We start from the raw sequence: 19271 nt of genomic DNA on the forward strand, positions 1-19271 counted from the left end.
ATTTACAGTGGCAGAATGACGAGTAATAAAAGAGGGGTGAAGTGAAAAACAATATAGTTTTATTGCTTCCACCTTCCCTAGCAGTTTTGTCAGATTTGAAGTGAACATATGTTCCACATTTTAACCAATTGCTTGTCGTTTATTGATTTTTATTGTTGAAGGTTTTCCTCCTTCAACCAAGGCTCAATATATCTTCAGAAGTGCTAAGTAATACTTGGACGAAATGTGTTGTGAGTTAACCCCAGTATTTATATATTTTTTCGGAAATTGCGCGAAGGAAAGATAAAAGCAAGCTGACAAATGACTTGAAATGCTAACTCTCTTCAACCGAATTCCAATAATATGTGAAACTGCCATAATAGCATTCACTATATATATATATATATATATATATATCTTAGTTTTAACAGGTTTACGAAATTTAACACTTTCGTTGAATTTTATTGCTACCGAGCAAACTCACACAATCTAATTAATAACAATAGTTTTTAGTTAGATGCTGTGTTTGCCGGTGCAACATATGGTTTTGCTTGAGTCTATATATACAGCATAGTTTCTGTATAAGGGGACATGTGATTTATTAATTAGTGTCATTTTTATCTCAGTTGTATCTAATTGCACTATTTGTTGAGAAATATATTACACAGACTGCTTATACCTTATTCACTGACATAATAAAAGTACTTGTTTTACTTGCCTCTGTAATAATACAGTGGCTATTGGGGAGTGCTTGTTGTTTACCGCAGGAGCACGTTACTAACGCCCCGCTCTAAACGTGTTTCAGCTGTTTTCATTTGCGAGGTATATGAGAAACTTTTTAATTTCTTTTTTCGAAAAGTAAAATCAGGGGTAAGAGTTATATGCGAGTAAGTACGTATTTCAATTATGACTAAGTACATTGGTACCTTCTTTAAAAGGAAAAATAACTCGGATGACAGTGATAATACAAACGGAGTTTGTAATGACAGTTTGTGTGTAGTTTCTGAAGAGAAAGAGATTTGCAACGAATCCACAGAAACACAAAATTCCCATCAGTTGCAATGCGATAATATTAATATGCTTAACGAAAGGAAAGATTTGCTGACTTGCTGGACACTCGACCAGTGGATCGCATTCAAAGGTAAATACAATTGGTTATTTTTTAGGAACATTTTTCTGTTTTGTGACTTTTCTTCCTTTACGGTAATTATGCCTACATTATTGTGTTATTATTCAACAATTGTTTACAGTTTTTGAATGTGTATATAAAGTCAATATCAACAGTCGCCTGTTTACAAATGCGTGATGAAAGGGACGGGGAGGTTTGGAGCTTTCCCGGATAGTATTCAAAAGGTAAATACAATTGGTTATTTTGTATAGGGCCCCAAAACTTATTAGTTTAGAATTTAAAAACTGGGAAAGGGTTTGTGTCTACCTCAAAACTCTGAAACAGAATTTGGAAACATTTTCCGAATAACTTTTTATAAGAAATTTCTGTGGTTTCATTTCACGATCCATTTCAGGCTTGCAGTCATGAGAAAGACCTCTCATTATCAAAAAAAGAGCAGCTAATTGAGAGCTTTCAAGTAACAGTGGGCTTAAAATGCAATTCCGTGATCGTGGTTTGGCTCGATTCTGGATCTCACCTTCAGTGAGAAGTGAATTTCCCGAATTATCTGAAGAAGTCGAAAATCATCATGCAGTTTTCTACAACCTATCTTTGAGAGAAAGGATTTTCATCACTCCTTCAAATAAAAAACAAAATACAGAAATCGTCTTTGTGTGTGCCGATCTTCGACTGAAGTTGACCAATACTGAACCAGATATCCAGCAACTCTGAAAGGCCGAGAAGCTCATCCATCTCATTAAAAGTAAATAGTAACATAATTATATCATATTATTTATTTTTTAATAAAAATTAAAACTGTTTTAATTTTTATCCACAAAATTTAATTTTTTATCTATATATCTGGCCTGGTTGGCCGACTCTCCAGCCAAAAGGCTGCAGGTTCGAATCCCGCTGTGGGCATGGATGTTAGTGATTGTCTGTGAAAATACTACTGGTAGTGGTCGGTGGTAGATAGCGTTGATGTAGATGATGATTGTAGTTGTGGCTGGTGAAGACGGAGAGTTGTAGAGTAGGTGCCCTTCCTCAATGTGTCTTTCGACTGCCTGGAGGTGTTATGTAATAATAATATCCACAAGCTTTATATGTTCATTGTGCATCACATAGTTTGAATTTGGCACTTGGAAATGCTGTATCTGTGACAAATAAGAAATTGCACTGGCATAATTGAAAAGGTACACCATTTCTTCAATACCCCTAAAAGACAGGATATCCTTGTTGTTTATAATACAGGGTGTTTCAAACACCGTTGTTTTCGCCAGGGAACCAGGGCGAACAGCGAAAAGTCAGCTACTGGAACAAATCTGAAAACAAACCCCAACTCAACATCACCAGAGTTAAAGATCGGTACTATCAACGTAAGAAGCCTGAATGGCAAAGAAATGGAGCTAGCTGACGAATTAGATAAGTACCAGATCGACATAATAGGGGCGACTGAAACAAAAAAGACAAAAACTGGTGAGATCTTTCTGAGCAATAAATACAAAATGTTATATTCAAGCAATGACAATCGAGGAAAAGAAGGAGTAGCCATAGTATTTAACACAAAATACGAGGCTAATCTTCTTGAATGGCAGTCAGTCTCAAGTAGAGTAATGTGGGCAAATATGAGAATGGGGAACTGGACAATGAGACTTATTTGTGCCTATGGTCCCACAGAAGGTTCTACTAAGGTAGAAGTGGAGGAATTTTTTGAGGCTTTAGAAAAAGCAACTGACACAATGAAAAAGGAAAAGTTGGTCCTTGTTGGGGATCTAAATAGCAGAGTAGGAAATGATTGTGAGACATACAAAAATATTTTTGGAAAATTTGGAGAAAAGAGCAAAGCTAATAATAATGGCAAATATCTGTTGGATTTCTGCTCAGGACATGGACTGGTTATTACTAACACCATGTACCAACATAAAAATGTGCACAAATTCACATGGAGAGAAGAGGCAAGGAATAAGAAAAGTCTCATTGACTATGTTATTGTTGATAGTGATGTTTTCTCCTTGGTGCAGGACACCAGAGTGTATAGAGGATTTGAAATTGGAAGTGATCACTATTTAGTCTTGAGCAGGATAAAATTGAATTTCATATTGAAAAGAATAACATATAAAAAAGTTTTAAAGCGAATAAAAGTTGAGCAGCTCTCAGATGTGAACTGTAGACTAAAATACATAAAGATTATTGAAGGAAAAATGAAAGAGTTTGAGAACAGGAATCAAACCTTGGAGATTCAGTGGAAAACTCTGAAGAAAACATTGATTGATTCTGCCAGAGAGGCATGTGGTGAGGTTGTCTGCAAGGATAAAAAAATCAGAACTCCCTGGTGGACACAGGAAGTTAAAGAGGCAGTGAAGGAAAAGAAGAAAGCATATCAAAAGTTTCTGTCAAATAAAGTCAGCTTGTGCTCTTAGAGAATATAGAGACAAATGCAAGAATGCTAAACACTGTGTAAAACTAGCTAAACAAAAGTCATGGGAGGACTTTGGCAAGAATATAGAAAATAAATATCAAGAAGGTGGCAAAATATTCTGGAGGTTGTTGAAGAAGCTTAGGAATGGAGGAAAGAGTGCTGTAAAAGCAGTTAGAGATGATAAAGGTGACATGAAAACTGGAGAAAAAGATATCCTTGAAGTATGGAGTAATTACTTTGAAAAACTACTAAATGAAACAAGCAGTGATGACAGCACAGTGGTAAAAAATACTGACCAGGCATGCAGTCAGGAATACATATCCATACTTGAAGTAGAAAAAGCCATCAAAGGCTTTTTCTACTTAAATACATAAATAAATCAGCTATAAGTTTGCCTGACTAAATTGAATAACTGTTGTAATAGATATGGTATGAAGGTCAGCATTAAAAAGACAAAGACAATGAAAATAGGTAGAATTGTCGAAAATGTCAACTGTGTTGTGAATGGAGAACCTGTGGAACAAGTAAAACATTTCAGCTACTTGGGCACAATTTTTAGTGAAGATGGTAAATTAAATATCCAAATAGACAACAGAATTAACAAAGCTGGTATGGTGGGAAGTCAATTGAATAAATTCATATGGAATAAGAGAGAAATTAGTCAGAACACTAAATTAGCTGTATACAAGACAGTGTTCAAACTAGTTTTAACTTATGGATCTGAGAGCTGGGTCAGAAGTAAAACACTTGACCAAAGACTAGAGACCGCAGATATGAGAGTTCTGAGAAAGATTATAGGCGTGAACAGATGGCATCAATGGCAATATCATATTAAAAATGAGGATATTAGGAAAGAACTTGACATTGTCAGCATCCAGAATGCGTTAGCAGAACTAATCTCAGGTGGTATGGTCACCTAAACAGAATGGGCAAGGAAAGATTAGCAAAACAAATGTTCTCTGCCAGGTTGGCAGCAAAACGACCCAGAGGAAGACCAAGATATAGGTGGATTGATACGGTACAAAGTGCCTTAGACGATAGAAATATAAGATCTGATAATGTTGGGGTCTTGACAAGTAACAGACTGATTTGGAGGAAAATTGTAGATAGGAAGTTGTAATGATATAATTTTTTCATGTAGTACTATCATATCCTGTACACCCCTTGTGGGTACATGGCAGGAATTTGATGATGATGATGGTGTTTCAAACAGAATGTCCGATTTCAAAATTGTATATTCGAAAATTGTAATTGTACATTGAGCATTTGTAATTGTGATGAGTGAAACTTTAGGCCTTATTTCATACTTGGTAATTTATTTTGTAAATGTACCACATTTTCATTATTAAATATAATTATTTGAAATCGGGTCATTCTTTTTGAAACACCCTGTATTATAATGTTAATATCTTTTAAGATTTATAATATCTTTATTCAGCTTGCAAAAAATATTTGCGTACACCTTACCATTGTCTAAAATAATGCAAAAATCTTATTGACATCTTAATTGCCCTAAATTTTGTTGATGATGTTATGGCTCAATTAAATACTGTTCGTGAAACACCAGATTCTTCATTTAAAGATATTTATGATGAAGCATGTATAAAAGCCAGTAATTTTAATATTAACATTAAAAAGCCAAGGACTTCATCAAAACAAACATTACGGTCCAATGTTCCAGCCGATTCTGTAGAAGAGTATTTCAGGAGAACTATTTCATTCCATTTATTGACCAAATATTGACTCAACTTCATGACGTTTCACTCGGCACTGCAACATTTTGAAATATATTTTTTTCTCTTCCACCAAATGGAAAAGATGCTCCAACAGCAAGTGCAATGGAAGATTTTTGTCAGTTGTGTGAATTTTATGCCGGTGATTTGCCTTATACAAATCCAACAATTTTGAATGCCGAATTCAAAATTTGTGGTATAAGAAATTTGAAAAACTGTTTGCAATAGCTCCATGCAAAAATGCCGTTGATGCAGTTTCAAAGTGACAAAATGATATATCCTAACATCTATAACTTATTAAAAATATTTTTAATGCTTCCAGTAACAACATGTGTCAGTGAAAGGTCATTTTCTAACTTACGCCTTTTAAAAACCTATTTAAGATCTACCATGACACAATCACGATTGAACGGACTGGCTTTGCTATATATACACACAGATAGAGATTAATGTAACCACGACTGGAATAATTCAAGAGCTTTGTAAAAAGAAAAGAAAACTGGATTTTATTCTTTAAATAAATTTTTATAATCATCTAATGAATTTTATTTAATGAATTTTAGTTGAACAGATAAAAATATTTTTAATGCAAATTCATTGCATTAAATATATTTTTATCCGTTCAACTCGGCCTCCCCTAAGATTAAATCCTGGGTGCACCACTGATAATCATTAGTCTTACATAGTCCCTTTGCAACAATGAAATGGGGGAAAAAATGCTATAAACAATAAATAAAAGTGACAATGAGTAACTAGATTGATTACTGTTAGTTTGCTGATGCAATGATCAGATTCAGCATTCCTGAACCTCATGTCCTCTCCATTAAATGTCGGTATAAATTCCATTTCATTCCTGCCTGTGACCATTCCTACCTATGTCCCCATTGTTGAAATTTCCATAATAATTACCCAACCTGTACTCATCATGCTAATTTGCAAGTGCATGTCATATATGAGGGTGGTTCCATAAATTTCTGCCCTGACTAACTTTTCGATTTGACAGAAAACAACTGTGTCACTTTTCAACATAATTTCCCTTAGCTTCAACACAATTTTCACATTCCTGAATTAACATTTCTAAGTCCTGAAAAAAATTGTCTGTACTTTTGTCTGTGAAATGGCCTAAAACTGTGTCTTTCACCTCACTGTCATCTGCAAATATTCTTCCTCAAAGGTCTTTCTTCAGTTTTAAGAAAGGTAGTGCCTCCAAATGAATGATGCAGGTAGAGAGTTGAAACTGGTATGCTAACCTCCCCATAGATGATGGTGCTAATTGTCATGCATGGTATTTAAAAATTGGCATGAATTTTGTATGTCAGGCCAGAAACTTTTGGAACCTACCTCGTATGTTCTCCCTTATACCCCCTGGAATATAGCAACAATCAATTACATATTTAGTCCTTGGCCTCTATTTCACACCAGATGGCCTCAAATGAACTGCCCTCTGAATACCTGTTCCCCAAAGTTCTGCTATTCTTTTTGGCTTTAATTCCTCTGCTATCATTAGCAAAACCTCTCCCTCCATCTTGTTACTTCTGTCCTCTCTGAAGACACTATATCCCTTGCATTCTATTCCTATGACCCATCATTCTCTCTCTCTCAACATCCCACTAATGCCTATAACTATTAGCCAAGGTTGTGCTAACCAACACCAAAAACTCCTCACCCTTATTTCAAATATTTCTGACATAAGTATACATAAACTGCAATACCCCCTTCATCCCAAAACTGCCCTTATACCTTGTGTTACTTGGTCCACTAAAGTTAGTGCTTACAGCTCACATCTATCATACCTTGGCAACACTCACAACTTTTACTTTCTCACTCTTCTTTTTCACATGCACTAACAAATCTTTCGTCTTCTCACATACCACACTTGTCATTTGCTAAATCATTTATATCAGCCAAAATAAACATCTCTTTCACCTTAACTCTCTGCATCCTTACAGCATAACCAACGTTCTTAATCTTAGCACCTGGAAAATAACGATTTCGTAACACACTCCTCAAGAACTCCTCTTATCAATGAGTCACCATACAAAATCTGATCATTATTCTCATGCTTTCACTATTTCATACTTTTTCTCTCCCCTTTCTTTCGCTTCTGTGTCATACCATCTCCAACAACTCAATCTAACATTTTGTTCTGTGAAGAACTCCACTTCAGTTCACTATCTTTTCCATTACCGTTATCATGCATTTTGTCTTTGAGTGCACCGCTATCATTCTTCATACTCATTCTTCTGGCATTTACTCACAAAACATTTTTGACAAACATGTTCTCTAATTTCTTTCTCCTTCCATAAATATCTCATTCTGCAAAGGTCATACATTTCGTAAATGTTGCAGTGAATGCAATCATGGATGTTAAAATCGCCCAATGTTTTGTGCATCAGCGCATTGACACACAATATGGTGTACAAGAAAACATATATTAAATCTTTCAAAATCAGAAAATTAAGTAGTTTTAACTGTAAAGGTTAGTACCTTTACAGTTAATTAACCAAACACTAATAAATATAATGATTCAAAAGGAATGACTTAACTGTCATTCATACTTCCAAAAAGAACTAATTTTTCAGCACTGAAATTCATCAAATGTTTGTGTGACTTTAGCATACTATCTGGATTGTGATGTAGCTTGTTTATTTGTGTGTGTTGGATGATATGAAGGTTGATCATTTTGGTTCATGAAATTTTCTACTATAACATAGTAGTAATTTTTGTCTTTTTTTTTCTTCCCCAAATGAGTTCCTGTAAGATATAAGGTATATAGAGACAAGTTGTGACAAATGTTCAGAATATACATGTAAAAACAATTTGTTTCGCTGTAGACTAGTGGCATCTTCAAAGTAAGCAATTCCCATGTGCAGCAGTGTATACTTAGATCATGCTATTGTTTACCGTTTAAAACATTTCTGGAACTCATCTTCTGGAATGCTTTTTATTACTGTCAACCACATGACAATCAGAAAATCTGCATCCTTTAGAGGCATTCTTCAGTTTTGGGAACAGCCAAGTATGGTGAATACAGAGGATGGTCCAATTTTGTGACTTATTTTTAGCCAGAAACTTGAAACATGTGCAGGGCATTGTTCCAATGTTCAGCCAAAGCTCATGTCTCTTTCTTACAAACAGCTTCACATAATCTTGCCAGCACTTTTAAATAATAATGCTAGTTCACTGTTTGTTCTTGTTTAGAGGTTGCAATCAAAAACACAACCAAACAAGCATTGCCTTGATCTGGAATTGTGATATTTTGCACCTTTTTCAGTCTTGGTGAAAATGCTTTTCCCTGCATGCTATGACATTTTGTTTCAAGGTCATAGTAAAAGCATCAAGTTTCATTACTAATAATCTCATCTCATCTTCTTTATACCCACTTTTACGTGGTGTCAAGGGTTTTATTAATCATCGGACCTCAAACCGTTCACAGGATAAGGTGGTCAGCCCTACACACCGGTGTATCCTATGTCCTGTAACGTTGAGTTCTCAAGGCCAGTTTGCCTGCTTTGCGGGATGAAAAACCCCAGGATAAACTAGGGAAAAAAACCCTATTGTCTACTCCCGAGACCTGCTAACTTGGCTATGGCTGAGGAAGACCCTTCAGTTCCTCACGTCACCAACGGGAATTGAACCTATGATACTCCTTCCCCAGGCATATGGTTGCAAAGTGTACAATCATTAGGCTAACCGCGCAGACATTACCAATAATAACTGTATTAAAAACAGCTGAACAATTATCAAGTCTCTGCTGCATTTGATCCTAACTCAAAATTGGTGTTACCACTTGGCAGAAATTTTTCTCATTTCCAAATAATCTGCCAAAATCTTCCTCACTGTTTCACTGCAATTCTTCTGACATTATGACTGCACATTGTCTGTCAGACCAAACTAAGTGCTACGCTGTTACCACATTTTTAATGATTGCATGCTTGCTCAGTTCTTTTGTCATCTCTCACATCTTCCTGTTTCTCTTTAAACTTATGCTAATCAGATAGACTATACTGTTTTCATGGTATCATTACCATAAACCACTCTTAGCATGTCTAGAGTTTCACTTGCACTTCTGCTTAAGTTTGCACAAAACTTGATATTAATGTGCTGTTCATTCACCCATTTTTCCAATGAAAGAAAGAAACATGTAGGTGTGAACTCATGCAGGTTAACTATTGGTTTGATTCTTTTGATACAACTCAAGACATCTCCAAACATGCATACTGTATTTACTTGAATATAACTCGCCCTCGTGTATATCTCGCACCCTGATTTTACTTTACGAAAAATGAAATTAAAAGATTTCGTGTATAGTTCACACACAAGAAAAGTTTAAAACTTTAAGAAATAGATAGTGAATGTTGTTATGGCAGTTTCAGATATTTTGGAATTCGGTTGAAGAGAATCAGCATTTCAATTCAACAATCGTTGGCTTGCCTTTGTTGTTAAGTCATGCAATCTTTTGTTAATACCACACCAATCATATGCATCAAGATGGAAGCAACCAGCAGAGGAAATATGGAAGTGAGACCATTGACTTCTACTCGATCTTGGATTGCACGGAGGTGTATTAAGATTAAGAGACCATCCTTAGAAAACTATTGTGCAACTGGATTTTGAGAGCTTGGGCATGATTTCACCAGAAATAGTTAATTTAATTACAGAAGTATTGTCACTAAAAGATTCAAATTATCACGTGATGAAGCTAAGCGGCTGATCATGTAAATAATGTTGATAATTAAAATTTAAATGCATTAATTTTATAAATAATGTGAGCAATTATAAATTATAATGAACACTGAGAATTTAATTATAAACGTCAATTTAGTTTTTTCCTGAAAAACTTTACTTTCTGAAAATCCCCACATATATCTTGCACCATGATTTTTTAACTTTAATTTTGGAGGAAAAAAAGTGCGAGTTATATTCGATTAAATATGGTAGTCACACGGTTCTGCCTGACTCATCACGAGAACAACAGCACGAGGACATTTCAGGAATTTACTGTCACATCTCATTCATCATGACCAGAACATGAACAAAGAAACCTAAGGAAGCAGATGAGAGTAAGAAATATGTAAAAAGTGAGTTTCATACAGCAGCTGAACAGAACTGAGCAAAAATGTGTCCAAAGTAATTTTGAAATCAGCATCTGGTATACCTGAAAATACTTTTTTTAGTGATCTGTTTAATCCATCTTAAGGAACAGGATACTTGAAGTATTAATCCAAACCATGAATCTTCAAGCATATTTTTATAACACTTGGCCTAGTTCTGGAGTTCCAATCAAGTATGTTACGTAGTTATGTTATGTAAAGTAAATGATATAAAAAACATTTACCATATGCAAACATATAATATGTACACTGATCCCTGGCATAGGAGGTAGTGGTTGAGATTGATCATCTGTCCAGCAGACCAAACTTAATACAGCAATCCCTCGATTAGTGTGCCTAATGCGTTCTTTAAAACAGGCACATTAATCGAAAACACACTAATCGAATAGAATAGCCTATGGGAAAATATATAATTTGTTCCTCAGATTTCTTTTTTGACCCTTAATTTTTTTTTTTATAAAAGAATTAGGCTATGTCTCAGGGCCTATTTAAAGGAAAACCATGAAGCTGAAAGACAATAAAACATATTCAGAATATAAATTTATTATTCTGCTTCTTAACGAAGACTTGAACTAACATAGTTTGGCGGGCATTCTGTTTCTTTTTTTCATACAACTGACGGTATGGCACTATTGCCTGTTCTGCAAATTTTAATTTTTGCTCTCTTCACCAGGGTCAGTTTTAAGCATTTCTACTTAAAAAACTTTGATTGTATGAAAATTAGTTTCAAATTGTTTCTGTGAAACCTCTTTGGGCTTGTCAGTGATTAAATTTTCTTCATATTCTTCAGGATCTTCCCGCTATGTATCTAAATTTAGCAGGTCGGTATCACTCAACTTCTCAGAATGAGATGTAATTAACTTAGAATCATTTGAAAAGCCTCTAAAATCATTTGCACAATGTGGAAGAATGTGCTTCCAAATCGCTCACATATTGCTAGCAGTAATTTCAATCGACTTTGCGACTTTATAACCAGGATGAGATTTCTCTAATTTGGCTAGAAAAGTCTTGGAAGGCATTCGCTTCCAAAAAAAAGGCTGGTTTCATCGACATTAAATATTTGTTGATCACAATAGTCTCCTTCTTACACAAATTCTTTTACTCATGATTAAAGGTTAGGAAAACAATTGCAAGTGTTAAACTGTGAATGAAATTATTTTGTATGTTTTTGTTCTTCATTCACATTTAACATAATCTACCATATACCAGGCTAGACTTGTAAATATTATTTAATGTAAACAACTTATTTTACAATTTAATATTCATATAACTACCTTTAATTTTATCTAATATTTAATTAATTAATCAAAGATATATGTATTAATAATGAAAAGACTGTATTAAATATTATTAAGCTATTTTATTTATTACTATATTAATATTATAAGAACTTGTATTTGATAATTTAACTGTGCATTAATTGAAATGTAAATAATGTAAATATTCTCTATTTATTCCTATTTGTAGAAGTTTAACGTTATGCAATAGCTCAATTTTATTGTTTTGTTTTGTTGACATGGAGACGTAAGTGAGCGAGCGCGAGTTTGGAACAGTACGTGAGGAGAAGGTTTATTGAAAAGAGTTTTAGTTAAAGATATCACGAGAACAATTTAGGCGGGAAGAACGGATATATAAGGATGAACGCTGAAAATATAGTTTAGAGAGGAAAAAAAAGAGAGATTGGCATTCGGTTGGAATCGGAGCATTCAGCATTCGGGGAATTAGAGTGTGATATTAGAGAGTCGGCAAGTCACTCAAGCAGCTAATTTAAGTCTACTAGTCGTGAAGCAGTTAGCTAATAAGTTGTAGAATAACAATTATAGCTACGGAAAACAGCTGAGAGACTATTAAATAGACTAGCGATACTTCAGTTGAGATGTAATTTCAGCGCAACTGTATTAAATATTATTAAGCTATTTTATTTATTACTATATTAATATTATAAGAACTTGTATTTGATAATTTAACTGTGCGTTAATTGAAATGTAAATAATGTAAATATTCTCTATTTATTCCTATTTGTAGAAGTTTAACGTTATGCAATAGCTCAATTTTATTGTTTTGTTTTGTTGACATGGAGACGTAAGTGAGCGAGCGCGAGTTTGGAACAGTACGTGAGGAGAAGGTTTATTGAAAAGAGTTTTAGTTAAAGATATCACGAGAACAATTTAGGCGGGAAGAACGGATATATAAGGATGAACGCTGAAAATATAGTTTAGAGAGGAAAAAAAAGAGAGATTGGCATTCGGTTGGAATCGGAGCATTCAGCATTCGGGGAATTAGAGTGTGATATTAGAGAGTCGGCAAGTCACTCAAGCAGCTAATTTAAGTCTACTAGTCGTGAAGCAGTTAGCTAATAAGTTGTAGAATAACAATTATAGCTACGGAAAACAGCTGAGAGACTATTAAATAGACTAGCGATACTTCAGTTGAGATGTAATTTCAGCGCAACTGTATTAAATATTATTAAGCTATTTTATTTATTACTATATTAATATTATAAGAACTTGTATTTGATAATTTAACTGTGCGTTAATTGAAATGTAAATAATGTAAATATTCTCTATTTATTCCTATTTGTAGAAGTTTAACGTTATGCAATAGCTCAATTTTATTGTTTTGTTTTGTTGTCATGGAGACGTAAGTGAGCGAGCACGAGTTTGATATGGAACCTTGAAGCAAAGCACGAAGTTACTAGAGAATAGTAGAGGCTGTAAAGTTGAAGTTTACCGTTAGCTGTGTTTAGATTTATAGTGCCTAAAGAATTAATTGAATGCCGGAGGAATGGACAACTGTGCATATAAAACTTCAAGTTAAGGAATTATTGTGTTACCTTAATTCATGAGTGATCAGTAGTGCTTCATGCAAGAACGTCTGATTATGTGTATTGTGACCGTGAATTAATTCAGTTAATGCTTAGAAGATTTATTTTAATGAGTGCCATTTACGGTTATAAAAAGTGTTTGTGTATAAGTTGATGAAGATTATCAGTAAGATTATTCCAACCATTAATATTCCTATACAGAGAAGTGTGCGAGTTTCATCCTAGAATTTCCCTATACTAACAGTAACTATTGCAGAGAATTAGCTGAAGTGTAAAATTAAAAGTGTTTGTTTGTAAAGAGGTGTTACTGCAATTTTTATTGTAATTGGAACTTAAGGAACTGTGAGGACTGTATTATAGAGATAACAGATTTACCACTGTCTGAGTTTGTATGATTGTACTTATCAGAGAAGCTAAAATGTTTGTGATATCTTAATTACTGATTTGAAGTTAAGTGTAAAATTTGTGATTCTAAAATTAAATGTTTGTTTTTGTTAATCAAAAGTTGTATTTTGCCTGAATCTCTTTTACTGCACCATCTCGGCCAGTATATATAATAACAACATATAAAGGAAAGGTAGTTGAGAGTTGGTTTTTCTTCAATTCTTGAACTGATTCAGATATAAAGTGGCGCAGTCTTTAAATATAAATTTTCTTTATATTTGAATTAGAAATCAACTTGCAACCTATCAATTAGTCAAGAACATCGTAATAGTAATCATGTCGAATCCAAAGTATAGATTGAGAAGAAGTAGGATCCAATACAAGTGGCAATAAGCAAAATGCTATGTAAAGCAGACGACATAAATTTTGGCAGTAAATTTGGAACATAGTGTACATGAAAACAGTGTAGTATGCCATTAAAAAATAACTTTGTAAAATGTTTCAAATCAGTAGCAAAATTATTTCATCCTGGTGAGTGATTTTTTAAATAGTTAGCCATAAAAAATGTATAGATCGAAAATTTTTAAAATCTGTAACGTTTATTTTTAAGATGTATATAGGCACACTAATCAAATTTTTGGGTATCAAAAAAAAAAAATGATGCACTAATCGAGGGATTGCTGTATTCTATAATGAATCAGTTTTCTAAGTATTATTACTTGTCAGGGTGTTCATTAATTTTTATTACTCTTTGTTTCTAGTCTAAAAGGATTTAAACAACTAAACAAGCCACTGCAGGAGACAAGGAATATGATTGGATCATAATAAAAAAATTATTCTATGTTTTTCCCCCACCTCAAGAAGTTGTGAGCAAGCCAAGGATACTGTTTGTTGAGCACTAAAAAGCAACTAGAAGGAAACTATGTAAATAATCAATTAGCATGGGCTGGAAGTAAGACACACTACAAAATAATAAATTTAGTTTAATCCTTTATCCAAGTGTGAGCAAACAAAGTTTGCACCTGAAAATATCTTTAGGACTGGGGTAAGGTAGTACAACACCGGGCAACTTGTAGCAAGATGGACCAAGCTAACATCACTCCTATAGGAGTGATGTTAGCTTATGGAAACAACTCCGGTGTTAGAGGAAAACTTTAGTTTAATATAAATCAAAATAAACACTCAACATTTCAACCTTCACATTAAGGTCATCATCTGGAGTATACACACATATATATACACACAAAGAAACAAGCTGTTACAATCTACATGGTATGCTAAAGTTACTGATCAACCGTTAAAACTATTGGCCTGACCTCTTGGAACTATTGGAAAAAAAGAAAACCTTACTACATCAAAGCTAGAGTCCTGTTAATATTATTATCTATTAGGTTATAAAATTAAATTAAGCTGGAGAGCAACATGTTCACACACAACAAAAAAATTACTCATATAAGTATACATATAAATTACAACCATCATTTTTTATTTTGGTTTAACCAATAAGAATACAATTTGGTCGGCTAAATCCCAAATTGCCAGCCCATCCTCGTTCGTTCAGTATCAAAGTAGATACCCAACAGGGTGCACCACGAGAAGGTGAGGATTGGACATTAGGTCAGAAGCCCTGGTTAGTTCTCCGCATTCCTTTAAAGGCTATGTGGAGGTCTCCTCTCAGTTATACAGCTTTGACCCTTAAGCACCCCCTAGCAGAGCTAATCTCAGATGGTATGGTCACCTAAATAGAATGGGAGAGGAAAGATTAGCAAAACAAGTGTTCTCTGCCAGGTTGGCAGGAAAACGACCCAGAGGAAGACCAAGATATAGGTGGATTGATACGGTACAAAGTGCCTTAGACGATAGAAATATAAGATCTGATAATGTTGGAGTCTTGACAAGTAACAGACTGATTTGAAGGAAAATTGTAGATAGGAAGTTAGTAATGATGTAATTTTTTCATGTAGTACTGTCATATCCTGTACACCCCTTGAGGGTACATGGCAGGAATTTGATGATGATGATGATGATAAATTACAACAAAACAGTATGGATAGTGGCCAATAAAAGCTGAAAAAATTGCTTAGAGTCCTAAAAGCGGGGTTTGCTGGAAAACTAAGTGGGCTGAATGAGTGCCATCCAAATTCTTGGATATTTATGCCACCATTATTGTTAACCACCCTAATCTTAACAATAACAGTAGCATAAAAATCCGAAGAATTTGGAATGCACACATTCAGTCCACATAGTCTTCCCACAAAAACTCTTTAGGATGCTAAAATATTTTTGATCTTTTATTGGCCATTATCCATACTAGTCTGCTGTAATATATATGTATACTTATATGAGTAATTTTTTTTGTGTCAATGTTGATCTCCAGTTCAATTTAAGTGTCATCATCATCTTCCTTATACCCTCTTTTACCTTGCGGTGTCGAGGGTCCATTGATCATCGGACCTCACTCCGTTCACAGGATAAGGTGGTCAGCCTTACGCCCCGGTGTATCCTATGGCCTGTAGTGCTGAGTTCTCAAGGCCAGTTTGTCTGCTTTGCGGGATGAAAAACCCCAGAACAAACTGGGGAAAAAACCCTGCTGTCCACGCCCAAGACTGGCTAACTTGGCTATGGCTGAGGAAGAGCCTTCAAGCTCCTCACGTCACCGACGGGAATCGAACCTAGGACACTCCTTCCCCAGGCATATGGCTGCGAAGCGCATAGCCACTAGGCTAACCGCGCGGACTTCAATTTAAGTTTGTAACCTAATAGATAAAAATAATAATAACATGATTCTAGCTTTAATGCAGCACGGTTTTTATTTTTACCCTGATCAGGCCAATAGTTTTAACAGTTGACCGGTAACTTTAGCATCATGTAGATTGTAGTGCAGCTTGTTTCTTTGTATATATGTGTATACTCCAGATGATGATCTTAATGTGAAAGTCTAAACGTCAAGTGTTTATTTTGGTTTATATTCAACTAAAGTTTTCCTCTAGCGAGGTGGTTCCTTCCATAATTTTCATGATGTATACAACATGAAAATATTACAAGGAAAGCTGCTACTTAAAATTAATAGCATATCATCATCAAATTCCTGACATGCACCCTCAAGGTGTACAGGATATGATAGTACTACATGAAAAACTGATATCATTACTGACTTCCTATCTACAATTTTCCTCTAAATCAATCTGTTACCTGTCAAGAAACCAACATTGTCAGATCTTATGTTTCTATCTTCTAAGGCACTTTTTACCATATTGTTAACCCTGATACCTTAAGAATGTAGAATTCCCAGTTATCATGGTGTAACATGAAGAGAAAATAAAATAAAACCCTGTATAAGAGCTAATACATAAATTACTTAAAGAAAGAAAAATATTCTTGCATCCAAGTAAAATATATAACAAAAAAGTGTTTGAAGAACTAAATAATAAAAGATGGAAAATATTACAGTTGTGGAAAAAAAAAATTTAGCTAAGTAAAGCAGAAAAGATTAGTCATAAAGAATTATATGTGAGAGGCTAGAGATTAAAATAGTAAGCAAAATTTTAGAAAATTTGGAAGGGGGATTAATTTAGAGGCTATCAAAAATAAAAAAAACAAACTATGGCTCAGGGTCAATTCCCGGATTCGAGACATCGTTATGGGCTCGCCGACCAAAGGATGTTTGGCAGAAAAACACCACCCTAATTGGTCGGTGAAGTCGAATCAAGTAAGGGGTGGAGAAAAGAAATTAAAGAAGGTGCCGTTAGGAGTCAAGGTATAAAAGGGTTAGAACCCCCCTCCCCCACAGGCCTTTCCTTTTTCCCGGGATAGTTTCTTCAAGAGCTTTTTCGTATAGGTTTCACGTGGTTTTCCTGAGTAGCGCGATTGGAGTTAATCTCCGTCGTCACAACAAGGTAACAAAAATGAGCGGGATTTCGATTCCGTATTTCCTATGGTAAAAAACGAGGAATGCCATTTAGCCAAAGGAAAGAAGGTATTGTCTAAATGTTTCATCGTCCAGTGAAAAGGAAATCTGTAAAGAAGTCGGTGTCCACGTGGTGAGTTTCACAGCCATTGTATAGATGATTCAAAGTGTGTCCTTAATTATGAAAAGTTAAGATCGCGTAAGCACAGTTCAATGCAAAAAGAACTTAGGAGTGATCATGCCAGGATAGTTCAATAGGAAAAAGGGTAGAGGCAAATATCGAAAACTCAAGAGAAAAAGGTACTGTAAAAATCTCATGTTAACTGAAAATCGTCTGTAATTGTAATCATTATTCTATTACTGAACTGTTGAAGAGACTAAGGAAATTTATACTACGGCTTTAGTACTTGACTGATTATAATGAAAATATATTCGTTAATATTAATATTATATAAGTAATTAGGTGTCCTGAGATTTATGCATGTGTATTGTAACTTATAGAAAAGTTTTAAATGTCAAAGTTATGTGTTAACACAGTGAAAGGATAATTTAATCTACATAGTTTTAAATAGTTAAATAGAGGGAGTTGATCACATATGTCCAGGTGCTACAGCATATAGTATATTCAGACTAATATAGGGTTAACTAAGGTGTTAATTAGATCTGGGATTATAAATATGATTTTTGTGTTGAATTTGTTATGGCGGCATGATCGTAATACCCGTATAGGATCATAGCCAAATTACTTGTGATAAGCTAATGTTAATTTGTAAATGTTTTCTTAGTATTGAATTGAATTATATTAGAAATTGAATTGTACCATACTAATGAGTTTAATAAACCTTTGTTCATTGATAAAACAGTTGTCTGAAATTGCTGCCCAATGCACCACTCAGATATAGATGGATTGATATTGTTGTGTCCCAATTTATGATTATCATTCTATCTAGTGAAATTCTGCTTATCTATATTCAACTTTTATCTATGTACGAGATATCACCCCAAAATACAAATATTTAAGCTATTTCTCCCCTTAGCATCCCTAATATTTATATTATACTGCGCGTTTTGGGACATTTAGTTTGAGATATTAAATACAAAAACAAGGATCAATTACTAAAATATGTCTTGAAAAACGTGCGAACCTAATCATGCGGGAAATTAATGTGTTAAAAAACGAGATAAAGTGTCACGACTGCAATATTGTTTCACATTCAGACATATTTTAGTAATTGATCCTTGTTTTTGTATTTAATATCTCAAACTAAATGTCCCAAAACGCGCAGTATAATATAAATATTAGGGATGCTAAGGGGAGAAATAGCTTAAATATTTGTATTTTGGGGTGATATCTCGTACATAGATAAAAGTTGAATATAGATAAGCAGAATTTCACTAGATAGAATGATAATCATAAATTGGGACACAACAATATCAATCCATCTATATCTGAGTCTTCCTCTGGATCTCTTTAATGACAACCTGGCAGAGAACACTTGTTTTGCTAATCTTTCCTCTCCCATTCTGTTTAAGTGACCATACCACCTGAGATAACAATATCAAGTTCTTTCCTAATTTCCTCATTTTTAATATGATATTGCCATTGGTGCCACCTACTCACACCACTAACCTTTCTCAGGAATCTCATATCCACAGTCTCCAGTCTTTGGTCAAGTATTTTACTTCTAACCCAGCTCTCAGATCCATAAGTTAAAATTGGTTTGAACACTGTTTTGTATACAGCTAATTTAACATTTTGACTAATTTCTCTTATTCCATATAAATTTATTCAGTTGACTTCCT

General features: G+C 34.3%; 1 protein-coding gene across 3 annotated transcripts in view; it reads right to left on the reverse strand.

The window, feature by feature from the left end:
* LOC150102983 (hexosaminidase D-like) overlaps positions 1–19271 on the reverse strand; it is a 229779-nt gene that overhangs the window by 41295 nt on the left and 169213 nt on the right. The gene's annotated exons all lie outside the window — the stretch shown is intronic.

Source organism: Typopeltis vanoorti, chromosome 9, assembly GCF_054136105.1.
Source record: "Typopeltis vanoorti isolate ZY-2024b chromosome 9, IOZ_Tvanoo_1.0, whole genome shotgun sequence".
Classification (NCBI taxonomy): Eukaryota; Metazoa; Arthropoda; class Arachnida; order Uropygi; family Thelyphonidae; genus Typopeltis; species Typopeltis vanoorti.